The 13,071-nt window shown below is 42.1% G+C and overlaps 1 protein-coding gene across 2 annotated transcripts in view; it reads left to right on the forward strand.

Moving 5' to 3' along the window:
* Positions 1–10,924: 10,924 nt before the first annotated feature.
* The window catches only part of LOC143783383 (protachykinin-1-like), a 38,090-nt gene continuing 35,943 nt past the window's right edge, over positions 10,925–13,071 (forward strand). For both annotated transcript variants that reach the window (XR_013217141.1, XM_077271796.1), the window contains exon 1: positions 10,925–11,912. The gene's annotated coding sequence lies outside the window, so the exon portion shown is untranslated. The remainder of the gene's footprint in view (positions 11,913–13,071) is intronic.

Genomic DNA, 13,071 nt, shown 5'->3' on the forward strand with positions numbered 1-13,071 from the left:
AAACGCCAGACAATAACTTTTTGGTTGTCACAAAAAAAAAGATGCTATACAAAGTCATCTGTACCCCAAAATCTTACCTATAAAAATGTCACCTCACCACGCAAACAAGCCCCTTAACAGCCTCATGGACAGAAAAATAAAAAATAAAAACTAGTCTGCAAAAATTGCAACACTGGGCAAGTTTTTTCTTTTTGCAAAGTTCTAAAAAATTTTAGCCATTAAAATATATCTGAAAAAAAAAAAGAAAAAACTATACAAGTTTGTTTTTGATGTACTGTAATCAGATTGGAGCATCATGATGCAGGGTAATTTTTCGATCGAAAAATAAAAAAGTTATGGTTCTTGGAAAAAGGAAAGCAAAATATTGCTCAGTCAGGAAGGCGTTAAAGGTGTTGTCTCAACTTTGTCACAAAATAGAGGATAACTTGCTTGCAGATCCCTGGTGGTCCCACTGCTGTAACCCGCACCGATCCAGAAAGCAAGGCTCTGAAGTTCCCATTTAGTGTATGTGCCAAATGAGTCTTTTTGCTGAGTTTTAGGACTGGAATCTAGCGGAAACTCCATGTTTTTGATACATATTTGGCGTTTATACTCAGAAAATATGCACATATTCATTATCTATCAAACTTCTGTAAATAGCCATGTACAGTGCTTGGCTGATACCTGTACATTCAGGGTGGGAATGACCCATCAATGTATCAGAAGTACTGGCATAACAATGAGCTCTGTAATACAACACTGCCATAAAATATCCAGCACAAGACAACCATATTGGACCCTAGGAAACCTACTCTGACTCTGAACACTTCTTCTTGTTCAATTACCGTATATCAATAATATATTTTTTTTAAAAACAGCGCCACCCCTGTATACAGGTTGTGTGTGGTATTGCAGCTTAGTTCCATTCATTTCAATGGAACTGCAAAACCAGACACAACTATTCAGAAAAAAACAACCATTCTTTTTTTTAACAACGTACAGTATATCATTTGACACAATCTGTAAACGTTTTTTGGCAATTTTTTTCAAGTTTTTTTTCAATATGAAACTTTTAAAATTGCTAATGGAAGGTTGAACCTACCTGTGATTGACTTTCCTTCCAGACTGTGAGCTCATATGGACGGTGACCTGCACATATAGTATTATCCTAATGATACAATATTGGCCTAGTTATTATGTTTTTATGTACCTTACGGCAATTTTATGTTGTTGCCAGGGATTTTTTTTTCCTTTAAAACAGTCATTTTTGTAATTCTGTGTCAAAGTAAATGAAATTGAACATATTATAGACATACATCAAAGGAGTGTAATTTGCGTGACCCTCCCGAACATACAGTAGGTAATGCACATATAAAGTGCACATCTCGGCCCTGGCGTTGGGAGAGGTGATAATAGGACTATCCTCGCTGCTACTTGGCTTTCATTAGTCAGCGCTGACAGCTCATTTTGCAGTGATATATACAGATAGTTCTTTTGCACTTCCTCCAAAAGTTTGAGGATCTTTATAAGATTAGTAAAAGAAAGGGCTAGCTTTTTCTATTTTTCCTGCAAACATTACTACTTATGGTCACAGGCAGCTTAGTGCTATTAAGTGGAATTTCTGCAATACCAGGCACAGCCCGTGGACAAGAGTGGCGCTGTTCTTGAAAGCAGATCCTGTTTTCTAATCTCAGACCACAACTTTCATTTCTTTATTTTAGCTGATGGCTTCTGCAATCAATACGCAATCATAAATTCACCTGATCTTTGTGTATGAAACATCTCAAAATTGGGACACAACATACAGATAACACAGTTCTCTACATATTTATTCAGAATTACCATATTCGTAATAACTTTTTTAAAACGTCTAAGTTGAGTTTTTTGTGTAACCATGCCCCCTTTAAGATGTCATGCCCTTTAGACCCCTTCTTATGGACTGACCTGAGTTGGAGTAGTGGTATTGCAACCATTAGTGGCAGCACTGGCAGGTTTCGTAGTCGGGAAATAGCCAGTGGTCGGTACACGGTAGCAGCAGTATAATCTTGAGTTTAAGCAGCAGGTAGAAAGAAGCTAGACTAAAGGCTGGGAGCTCAATAAGCTCGCAAGGTAGGAAGTGCAATGCCAGGTTTAAGTAAGGTGTTCAATCAGGAGAGCACAGGGTGGAGCCAATTAGGAACTTAGGGTGGAGACAATCAGGAACAACACAGGTACTAGTATCTCAATTAGCAAGGAACTGTTCAGTGAACTGCATAACTCAGAGGGAAGAGCTGCTGGGTTTGAGTCCTGACACCCCTGTTTCTCACCGTCACAAAGGGCTTTAAGGAAGAGACTTTAAAGTTCCAGGAGACATTTTCCAGACCCAGGAGATTTGCCAACTCTTGCGATGGTCCAGGATTCCAGGAAGTCTCTTTTTTCAAGGACCCATCTGCACATTTTAAGAGTGTCCGTTAATTATTACCCCTTGACTTGCTTATTTTTCTCCTGAAGCTGCATGTTATATTAAGCAGTCTTCTCAATTCCCAAATATCTGCAAGAATCCTGCATATTTTTTTCAATTAACAAAATGCAAAGTGAATGAACAAAAGTGAAATCTGTGTTTTCCCTTTACTGTGACATCACTATGCTTATTTTATCTGTTCTGTGACGTCACTGTGTGTATTATCCCTGTACTGTGACACATTAGTGTTTATTACGCTTGTACTATGACATCACTGTGTTTATTATGACCCTCCTGTAAGATCACAGTTTTATTATCCCTGTACTATGATATCACTGTATTTATTACAAATTTACACTCATACTATGACTTCATTGTATAGGATGGATAGATAGATAGATAGATAGATAGATAGATAGATAGATAGATAGATTACTAAATAGATAGATAATAGATAGATAATAGATAGATAGACAAATAATAGTTAGATAGATAGATAATAGATAGATAGACAGACAGATAATAGATAGATGATAGATAATAGATAATAGATAGATAGATAGATAATAGATAGATAGATAGATAGATAGATAGATGCTAGATAGATAATAGAAGATAATATATAGATAATTGATAGATAGATAATAGATAGATGGATAGATAGACAAATAATAGTTAGATAGATAGATAGATAGATAGATAGATAGATAGATAGATAATAGATAAGATATATAATAGATAGATAGATAGATAGACAAATAATGGTTAGATAGATAGATAGATAGATAGATAGATAGATAATAGATAGATAGATAGATAGATAGATAGATAGATAGATAGAATCATATAAAGTGCGTTATGCCTTAATTGATCATAACCAGTCTCAGGTGTACATCTTGATTGGAGACACGACTGACCCAATAATCATCACACTCGTTGTCTTATATATGTGATACTTCAGATTTTGTATCTACACTACAGACTAGAAAATTGGAAAAGGAAGGCATTTTAGCTTCATTTGATGTAGTTTCCTTATTGACTTCTATAGATAACAGAAAAGGAATTGAAGCGATAAGACGGAGATTGCTATCCACCAAATTCATGGATATTAATCAACAGTTTGTTATTAAGCTTTTAGATTTTTTTCCATCATAACTATTTTTTGTTTGGTGACGATTTTTAAATACAGCAATGTGGAACCACGATGGGGGCCAACATGGGGCCCACATATACAAACTTTGTCATGGCCACAATGGAGGAGGACCTAGTCTATGTATCCCACCACGTCACTTCAAACATGTGATGACTTGATGGAGGTACATAGACAACATCTTCCTCCTTTACACGGGCACACTGGCAGGGTTATATAATTTTCATATATATATGAAACAGATTGATGCTACTATTAAATTTACACAAGTTATCTCTAACAATAATATACAATTTCTGGATGTCCTTGTCACGCAGGAAAATAAAAAACTAACAACTTCCCTGTACGTTAACCCTACGGACTGTAATGATTCTTTTTAGATATAATAGACATCATCCAAAATGAATGATAGTCATCACCATATAGTCAATACTTAAGGATTAAAAAAATTGAAAGTGCTGAAAATAAATTACAAACTAATTTGGAAGTACTACCACATACTGGTGACTACAACATACTAGTGACTACTATGTACTGGTGACTACAACGTACTAGTGATTACTATGTACAGGGGACTACATCGTACTAGTGACTACTATGTACTGGGGACTACAACGTACTAGTGACTACAATGTACTGGGGACTACAACGTACTAGTGACTACTATGTACTGGGGACTACAAAGTACTAGTGACTACTATGTACTGGGGACTACAACATACTAGTGACTACTATGTACAGGGGACTACAACGTACTAGTGACTACTATGTACTGGGGACTACAACGTACTAGTGACTACTATGTACTGGGGACTACAATGTACTAGTGACTACTATGTACTGAGGACTACAACGTACTAGTGACTACTATGTACTGGGGACTACAACGTACTAGTGACTACTATGTACTGGTGACTACAACGTACTAGTGACTACTATGTACTGGTGACTACAACGTACTAGTGACTACAATGTACTGGGGACTACAACGTACTAGTGACTACTATGTACTGGGGACTACAACGTACTAGTGACTACTATGTACTGGGGACTACAACGTACTAGTGACTACTATGTACAGGGGACTACAACGTACTAGTGACTACTATGTACTGGGGACTACAACGTACTAGTGACTACTATGTACTGGGGACTACAACGTAAGGGCACCACAATGGCAGTTTGCAATTTTCACTCAGCAACATGCACTGCTTCTGAAAAACACACATGGAGTCAAAATCGTTACTACATCTGTAGATACATTTCCTAAGGGGTATAATTTCCAAAATGGGGTCACTTAAGGGGGGATTCTACTATTCTAGCACTTACGAGCTCTGTATATGGAGACCGCAAACTATACTAGCAAAATCTGCGCTCCAGGAGGCAAATAGCGCTCCGTTCCTCCCGATAGCTAAGCAGTACTGTACAGCCACATATGGGGTATTTCTACATTCAGCAGAAATTGTGGGAAGAATTTTGGTATCAAACAAATTGTACCACTATCATGACGCACAATATATCATGTGAAAACATTCTCAGAATCGCCGGGATCAATTGAAGTGTTCCAGAGTTCAAGTGTTCACCTCATAAAGTGACAGTGATCAGAATTGTAAAAATTGGCCTGGACGGGAAGGTGAAAACAGGCTTTAGGGTGAAGGAGTTAAACTTTTTTTCTTACAGTATATAAATGTTTTGGAGCAACATTTTAATTCTTCTTTATTTATTCTTTACTTGCAGATCACTATTTCCACAATCCGTTTTGGGGAGAATGACTCATCAAAGATGCATGAAAACAATTTTTTGGCAAAGAAAGGATTTTTTAAAAATAGTTTTGTTTTCTGAATTATTTACTGGCCTTTATAGGGGTAACCTGCACCCACAAGCAATACCCATCAAAATATGGATAGATAGAAGATAGATAGATAGACAGATAATAGATAGATAGATAGATAACATATAGATAATAGAGAGATAGATAATAGAAAGATGATAGATAGATAGATAGATAATACATAGATAGATAGATAGATAGATAGATAGATAGATAGATAGATAGATAGATAGATATGCAGCGCCCCCACCGCCGCAGGGCCGAGGGGTACCCGGTACCGGGCCTCTGAGTCTCTGCTCTGGGGTTGTCACGGTGGCTAGGCCCGGTCCGTGACCCTGCTGGTGGGGAGGCGACGTACAGTGAATGATAGATAAGGATGGTGATGCGGTGTAGTGCCGGACGCGGTAAAATAATGAGGACACCAGGTTGCAGTCTCTTTACCTCTTTACTGAAGATCTCTGGGTCCTCAATCCGGAATACGGTTAACCAGGCTGCGCAAGTCCGGCCGGTCCAATGGCACCTCCAGAGTTCTCTTTGCAGGTGGAAATCTGTGCCTTCCTGCTAGCGCTATGTGTTGTGGTCCTCCCCTGCTGTGCTTACGGGATAGTCCCCACAACTGTTGTGTCTGTTTCTTAAGTTCCCTCACAACTCAATTAGATGATGTTCTGCTAATCTTCCGTCCCTCCCTGATGTTACGGTTAGGACGGCACCCGTATGACGGGTAGGCTCGGAGCTCTTCCGGGACCCTAGAGTCGCCCCTCTCCACTAGTTGCCCCCTATGTCTTCGTAGGTGTTTTAGGTGAGACAGCCCGCCTATGACTGACTGTCCTGCCGTTGGTTTGAAGTATTGCTTGAAGCTAGATTTATGAATACTTCCTCGGCGTTCCGGCCGCCGGTTGTGCGCCTAAGTAGAATCTTGCAGCACGACTCCTACTGGTATTCTCCTTGTTGCTTTGATCTCGTTTCTCACTCAGCACAATCTATCTCGCTTCCAATCCTTCCTTGGGCACCGCCGCGATACTGAGCAGGCACGGTCCCGTTACATTCTCTCCAGTTGCCAGGCCTCTGTCAGGATCACACCCCTGACAGGGACCCTACCGAATCTTCCCCCCACAACACCCTCTGCCACAAGGTGTTGCTTGGTTCCAACCCAGTCAGCTTTCTTCCTAACTTCCTGCCTGACCCCCAGTTTTACCAGTATGTGAGGAGTGGCCTAATGAATAGAACCCTTAGCTCCCCCTGTAGGCCCGGCTGTGAAATGTATTGGTGTCTGTGATTCCTGGTCAGATGAACTCCTTCAGTGCCATCAGACGTACCATAGCTCCCCTTAGCGGCAGAGCCACAGTACTGCAACAACCAGGACTCTGGGGCGCTGCACTCCCCCCCGGTTAAATCCAGTACTCCTGGACTGGGAAGAAAACAACAATACAGGTTAGCAAAAAGACATACAATTTTGTTGAGTGCAATAGCAATAAGTATACTTGAACAGAGCTTCCCTTTATGGGAGGTGAGGACACTTGAACGTTACAAACATGGTTAAATACTTTTAAATAACTTTTCTATAAATAACTCTCTTTACCCAACCGGGTATTCTACTAAGTGCAAAATTTTTAGACATTAATTCAACATTGCCTTTAAGGATGTACACTCTGAATCCACTAAAGACCTTCTTATAACACATTATAAGGCAATTAACTTCATTCTCCTTCTTTAAATCTGCAGGACCGCCTGTCCTAACGGCTCCAGACCTACTGCCTCTCCTTTCTTTACAGGACCGCCCCTTTCAGCCTGGGCCTACTGCCTTTTCAACTACTATACACTGTATAGAACATATATATTTTTTTCTTTCAATTTAAGGTCACTCAGCCATCTCTTTTTGGCTCCTAAGAGGACTCACCAACTAACCCGTACGGGTTCACTTTCTGTCCTCATTTTCTATCAACGTTATCAAACATTTCTTACAGTCAACTAGTTAGGTACACGTAACTTTTACATGTCAACATTATTACTTTCTTTCAATGCATCGTTATCACTTTACTGTTTTAACGCAGTATTGCTCATAAGTACACAGGTGAACATCCCCTTTAAGAGGGGACCAAGTCTTTATGAGGTAGCGCATCTTCTCAAGCTACCAGTCCATACTCAGCAAAGGCTCCGGTGCGGTATCTTCGCAAAGAGTCCTTCTTTAAGTAAAACCAGTAGGAAGCACCTTTAAGAAGGTGCAAACTATTTACAAGCAGTTTGTATCATGCACTGTTCATGATGGCCGCAGTTCTTTTCAACAGGAAACAAAAAGTAGAAAAAATAACCAAAAAGCAATAGGGATCCCGGGTCAACAAAGGGATCCCTTTAAGAGTTAACCCTGGACGGGTTTTAGCAAAAACAAACAGTTTGGAGAACTATTTACATATTCAGAATATTAAACATTTATCCGAACCATTCAGGAGGCAGCACCGGCGGAGGCAACCCCTTTGGGTATTGCGAACCGCCCGGTACTGCATAAGGGGGTCCGTTATCCCATCTGGGAGTCTGGGTACCCACCGTCTTCAGTTCTGGGACAGTAGGCACACCGGCCACCCGAGGAGGCACCGGCTTAGCCACGACAGCAGTGGAGGTCACAATGCTGCAAGTCGTGGTCCTCACAACGGTGCATGTTGGGGTGACCACGGTGGTCTCAGTGGTGACCGTGGGCCGACCACAAGGGGGCACCTTGGCCACAGGAGATATCTTTTCCGGCACCTTAGTCGGGGGTTCCATCAGCTTTCTCTTGTGGACATTTAAAGCGAACCATCCCTTCTCCCCAAAGTGCCGGGTGTAGGTAACTTCATCCCCTGGGTGGAGGTCCCGGTCCGGGTGACCCTCCCTCAAGTGAGACTCGACATCTCTCCGATTGACAAACACTTCCGCATACAGGCCCGGTTCTTTGATGAAGCCCCAACCTCCGCGGATCCTAAAGGTGACGATGGTACCCTGCCTGCGCGGGGCCTGGTGAGCGGTGGGGTCCTTGCGGGCCCGATCCTTGACTGCCAAATCTTTCTGATGGTAGGCCTCTAGCCCGGCCTGGTATTCTTTCTGTTTCTCCTCCCATTGCTGCTCTAGCTGGACCTAGTATTCTTCCCAGCTTAGGGCCTGTACCATCTCTCCCTCCTGGGTCTTCACCCCGGGGAACCCCATAAGGTCGGATCCTGGGTTCACCCAGCGGCACACTGTGCGCTCTGCATGGACCTCACACAGCAAGGCAGTGGGTGGAATCGGGGCCTTCAAGCGGTGTTCCAGACCCGTGGGCTCCTCCCATGGCAACAGGCGCTGAAGTCTATGGGTCCCCGGGAGAGGGGGTGCCGCAACGGGGCCTACTAGCAAGTCCTCCGCCGGCGGGACAGGGTCGACGGACTCACCAGCCAATGCAGGTTCCTCCTCCGCGGCGGGTTCCGCTGGCGGTGTCGGCGAGGGCCTCAGCAGCAACTCCGGTAGTGATACAGGGTCCGATGTCAGAGGACTTCCTTCCGGCGCTACCTGGTGTGGAGCCTGGGCCCTCGCGTTCAGCTGAAGGAGCTGGTGGATCAAATCTCCCATCTCAGCCTGCAAAAGGTCAGCGCTGTCCGTGGAGAATTGGCTGCGGTACTCATCCGGGTAGTTGGGGGGAGACTTCTGCTTCCACCCCACATTCGGGTTCCGAGCTGCTGGCCATGGCGTCCTCCACGTGAGTCGCTTCCTGGTTCTTTTCCCGCTCTCTCCTTCGTGGGCGGTTTCGCTTTCTCTGTCTCCGCCCTCCATTGAGGATTAGGAGGCGGATTTATGCTGCTGACGGACACGTCCTCACGGTGCAGAAATATTTAGACTGGGCGGCCATTGTCGTTCGCGCTCTTCAGCTTGTCCACGCCTACTCCACGCCCTTCTTCTTCTCCTGCGCTCTCCTCAGCACCGTAATGGCGGCGGATTTTGGCGGCAAATGGCACAGCACAGTCCTCGCAATAAAGTACAGTCCAAGCACAGTAAATCACAGTTCCAAGGCACACATGACCTGATTCTTCAGGCTTAAATAGATCCTGTTCGTGATCCAAGTTGCAGCGCCCCCACCGCCGCAGGGCCGAGGGGTACCCGGTACCGGGCCTCTGAGTCTCTGCTCTGGGGTTGTCACGGTGGCTAGGCCCGGTCCGTGACCCTGCTGGTGGGGAGGCGACGTACAGTGAATGATAGATAAGGATGGTGATGCGGTGTAGTGCCGGACGCGGTAAAATAACGAGGACACCAGGTTGCAGTCTCTTTACCTCTTTACTGAAGATCTCTGGGTCCTCAATCTGGAATATGGTTAACCAGGCTGCGCAAGTCCGGCCGGTCCAATGGCACCTCCAGAGTTCTCTTTGCAGGTGGAAATCTGTGCCTTCCTGCTAGCGCTATGTGTTGTGGTCCTCCCCTGCTGTGCTTACGGGATAGTCCCCACAACTGTTGTGTCTGTTTCTTAAGTTCCCTCACAACTCAATTAGATGATGTTCTGCTAATCTTCCGTCCCTCCCTGATGTTACGGTTAGGACGGCACCCGTATGATGGGTAGGCTCGGAGCTCTTCTGGGACCCTAGAGTCGCCCCTCTCCACTAGTTGCCCCCTATGTCTTCGTAGGTGTTTTAGGTGAGACAGCCCGCCTATGACTGACTGTCCTGCCGTTGGTTTGAAGTATTGCTTGAAGCTAGATTTATGAATACTTCCTCGGCGTTCCGGCCGCCGGTTGTGCGCCTCAGTAGAATGTTGCCTCGGTCTTGCAGCACGACTCCTACTGGTATTCTCCTTGTTGCTTTGATCTCGTTTCTCACTCAGCACAATCTATCTCGCTTCCAATCCTTCCTTGGGCACCGCCGCGATACTGAGCAGGCACGGTCCCGTTACGTTCTCTCCAGTTGCCAGGCATCTGTCAGGATCCCACCCCTGACAGGGACCCTACCGAATCTTCCCCCCACAACACCCTCTGCCACAAGGTGTTGCTTGGTTCCAACCCAGTCAGCTTTCTTCCTAACTTCCTGCCTGACCCCCAGTTTTACCAGTATGTGAGGAGTGGCCTAATGAATAGAACCCTTAGCTCCCCCTGGAGGCCCGGCTGTGAAATGTATTGGTGTCTGTGATACCTGGTCAGATGAACTCCTTCAGTGCCATCAGACGTACCATAGCCCCCCTTAGTGGCGGAGCCACAGTACTGCAACGACCAGGACTCTGGGGCGATGCAGATAGATAGATAGATAGATAGATAGATAGATAGATAATAGATGATAGATAGATAGATAGATAGATAGATAGATAGATAGATAGATAATAGGTAGATAATAGATAGATAGGTAATAGATGGACAATAGATAGATAATAGATGGATAATAGATAGATAATAGATAGATAGATGATAGATAATAGATATATAATTGATAGATAGATGATAGATAGATAGATAGATAGATGATAGATAGATAGATAGATAGATAGATAGATAGATAGATAGATAGATAGATAGATAGATAATAGACAGATGGATGGATGGATGGAAAGATAGATAGATAGATAGATAGATAGATAGATAGATAGATAGATAGATAGATAGATAGATAGATAGATAATAGACATTATGCAGTTAGACATTAACCAGTTCTCTGGCATAAAAGTAACAACCAATGTAGAAACTTTCCTTTTTCTTTTATGTAAGAGATGTATCTTAGATACACAATGAGCCTCTTAAGCAGCCACTATATGAATTATCCTTTTGTGACCTCGGGAACATTATTTCGAGTGTTTATTGTTGCAGCATTAATATTATTCCTGGCTGCGCAGTCACAAATTAAATATGTATAGTCGCCTATCAGACTTCCTTGATGTGGCCTGCGGTGCCTGTACGGAGCGCGGCCAATTTCCTTTTCATCTGTCATTCTTCTAAAGGTAAACACATCATATCCTCCTCCCTTATATCCACATTCTTTTTTTAGTGGGGCACTATTACACCTATAAAAATGGTAATGCAGAAACACAAACCTTTCCACCTCCCCAGGTAGATTTTTCCATGCAAACTTCCGCATCCCAATATATTGAGTGTACAACTGAACCACGGTAGCAGTGTTGACTGTCGAAGCTTTGATCCATGACCTCCACCATGGACTTTAATAAGTCAATAGGACCAGGAGAAAATGGGGGTACTTCATGTATTATTTTTACAAACAAGTCACTCCGTCTCGACGTGACGTCCGTCCCTTCTTAATTGGATTTCTTAGCTGAGTTGTCCACTTTGGAAACACATACACATGGGGCAAATCAAAAAATCCTAAAAAGGACAAGGATGGCGACAGAGAAGTGCTGATCAAATATTGAATGAAGGGAGAACACGGAAGCTTCTATTGTTCCGTGTTTCTGATTAAACCTTCTTGGGTTTATTACCTTCAGGCAAATCAGCCTAATTTACAAATCTGGTCATATAAAAAGCGAGAAAGTCCCACCCGGAGTCATTCACCCTCATTTCCTACACTGGAAGGCAGCCTTCCTCGGTGAGTATAGAAGACCCAGACTGCTTTTATTTCGGTGGGGCTACAGAGGAACATACTGGGAGCTGTAATTTCACAAGAGCTAAATTTTCATTACCCCACATAGAAAGGACATTTACAAACTTTGTTTTGTTTTTTTTTTTATTTATTTATTTAGTTATTAGTATTTGCTATGGTTTTTTTAGTCAATTCAATTATTTTATTTTTTACATTTTTGAAAATTACTTTTTAGTTATGTACATTATCCATTTAGGATATTTAGGCTAGAATTAATCAAATAAAGAGTATTTTATGTTCTTTACAACCATTAAAACAAACAACTATATAGTTTGGTCCAAAATTTTACCATTGAGTTTTTGTACAAATTTACCATTTTTTTAAGTTATTACCAACCACAGAATCCAACCCTTTCCCCAAGAGATGATGAAAGCTTGAGAAAGGTTATCCTGATTTTACAGGACAAGATCTGATCCTGGCACTAAAAGCACATTGGGGTCTTGGTGACTTACTTTTCTTTTTTTATTCTTAAGAACACACAAAAAAAAATAAAGAATTGCATTCTTTGGCAATTGTTTTTTTTTTTTTTATTAGTTTTACTAAACTTTATTATTTACTGTAATCTGATTTATGTTTGGATAACTATTTTTCAAAATTGTTGGCTCAAATGTGCAAAAACTAAGATAAAAAAATTTTCTTTGAACTGCACTTTAAAAGATTGGGTAGTGGAACATTAAGAAGATTTGTAAAACTTTCAAAAGTATTTTTCTAATTATAGACATTATTTTTGGAAAAATATTAAGCAAAAATAGTTGCTCCTCCTGCATACGCTAACTCAAAAGAGATGGTGAAATTTTATTTTTTATTTTTTCATGCCTATGTCCCCATATTTTTTGTGCGATGGTCAGTCCTAAAATACTGTTAAGAGATTTTTTTCTACAAAATTGAAAAAAAGGCATTTTCCTTTACCAGAGTGGCTTTTGGGGTTGGCACCTTTTAGTGAAGACTGGTAACAATGTATTTGTCCATATAAATCTAAAAATGTTCACCGATTTGATATATAACTTTTCTCTGAGTTGAAGAAGAGATGGGTGTCTGTTTATGGAATCTAGGCTAAGTTCACACGTTGCAGATTTTGCACTGAAAATCCGCTGAAATTTCCAGT

The sequence above is a fragment of the Ranitomeya variabilis genome, chromosome 6 (assembly GCF_051348905.1).
Source record: "Ranitomeya variabilis isolate aRanVar5 chromosome 6, aRanVar5.hap1, whole genome shotgun sequence".
Taxonomy (NCBI): domain Eukaryota; kingdom Metazoa; phylum Chordata; class Amphibia; order Anura; family Dendrobatidae; genus Ranitomeya; species Ranitomeya variabilis.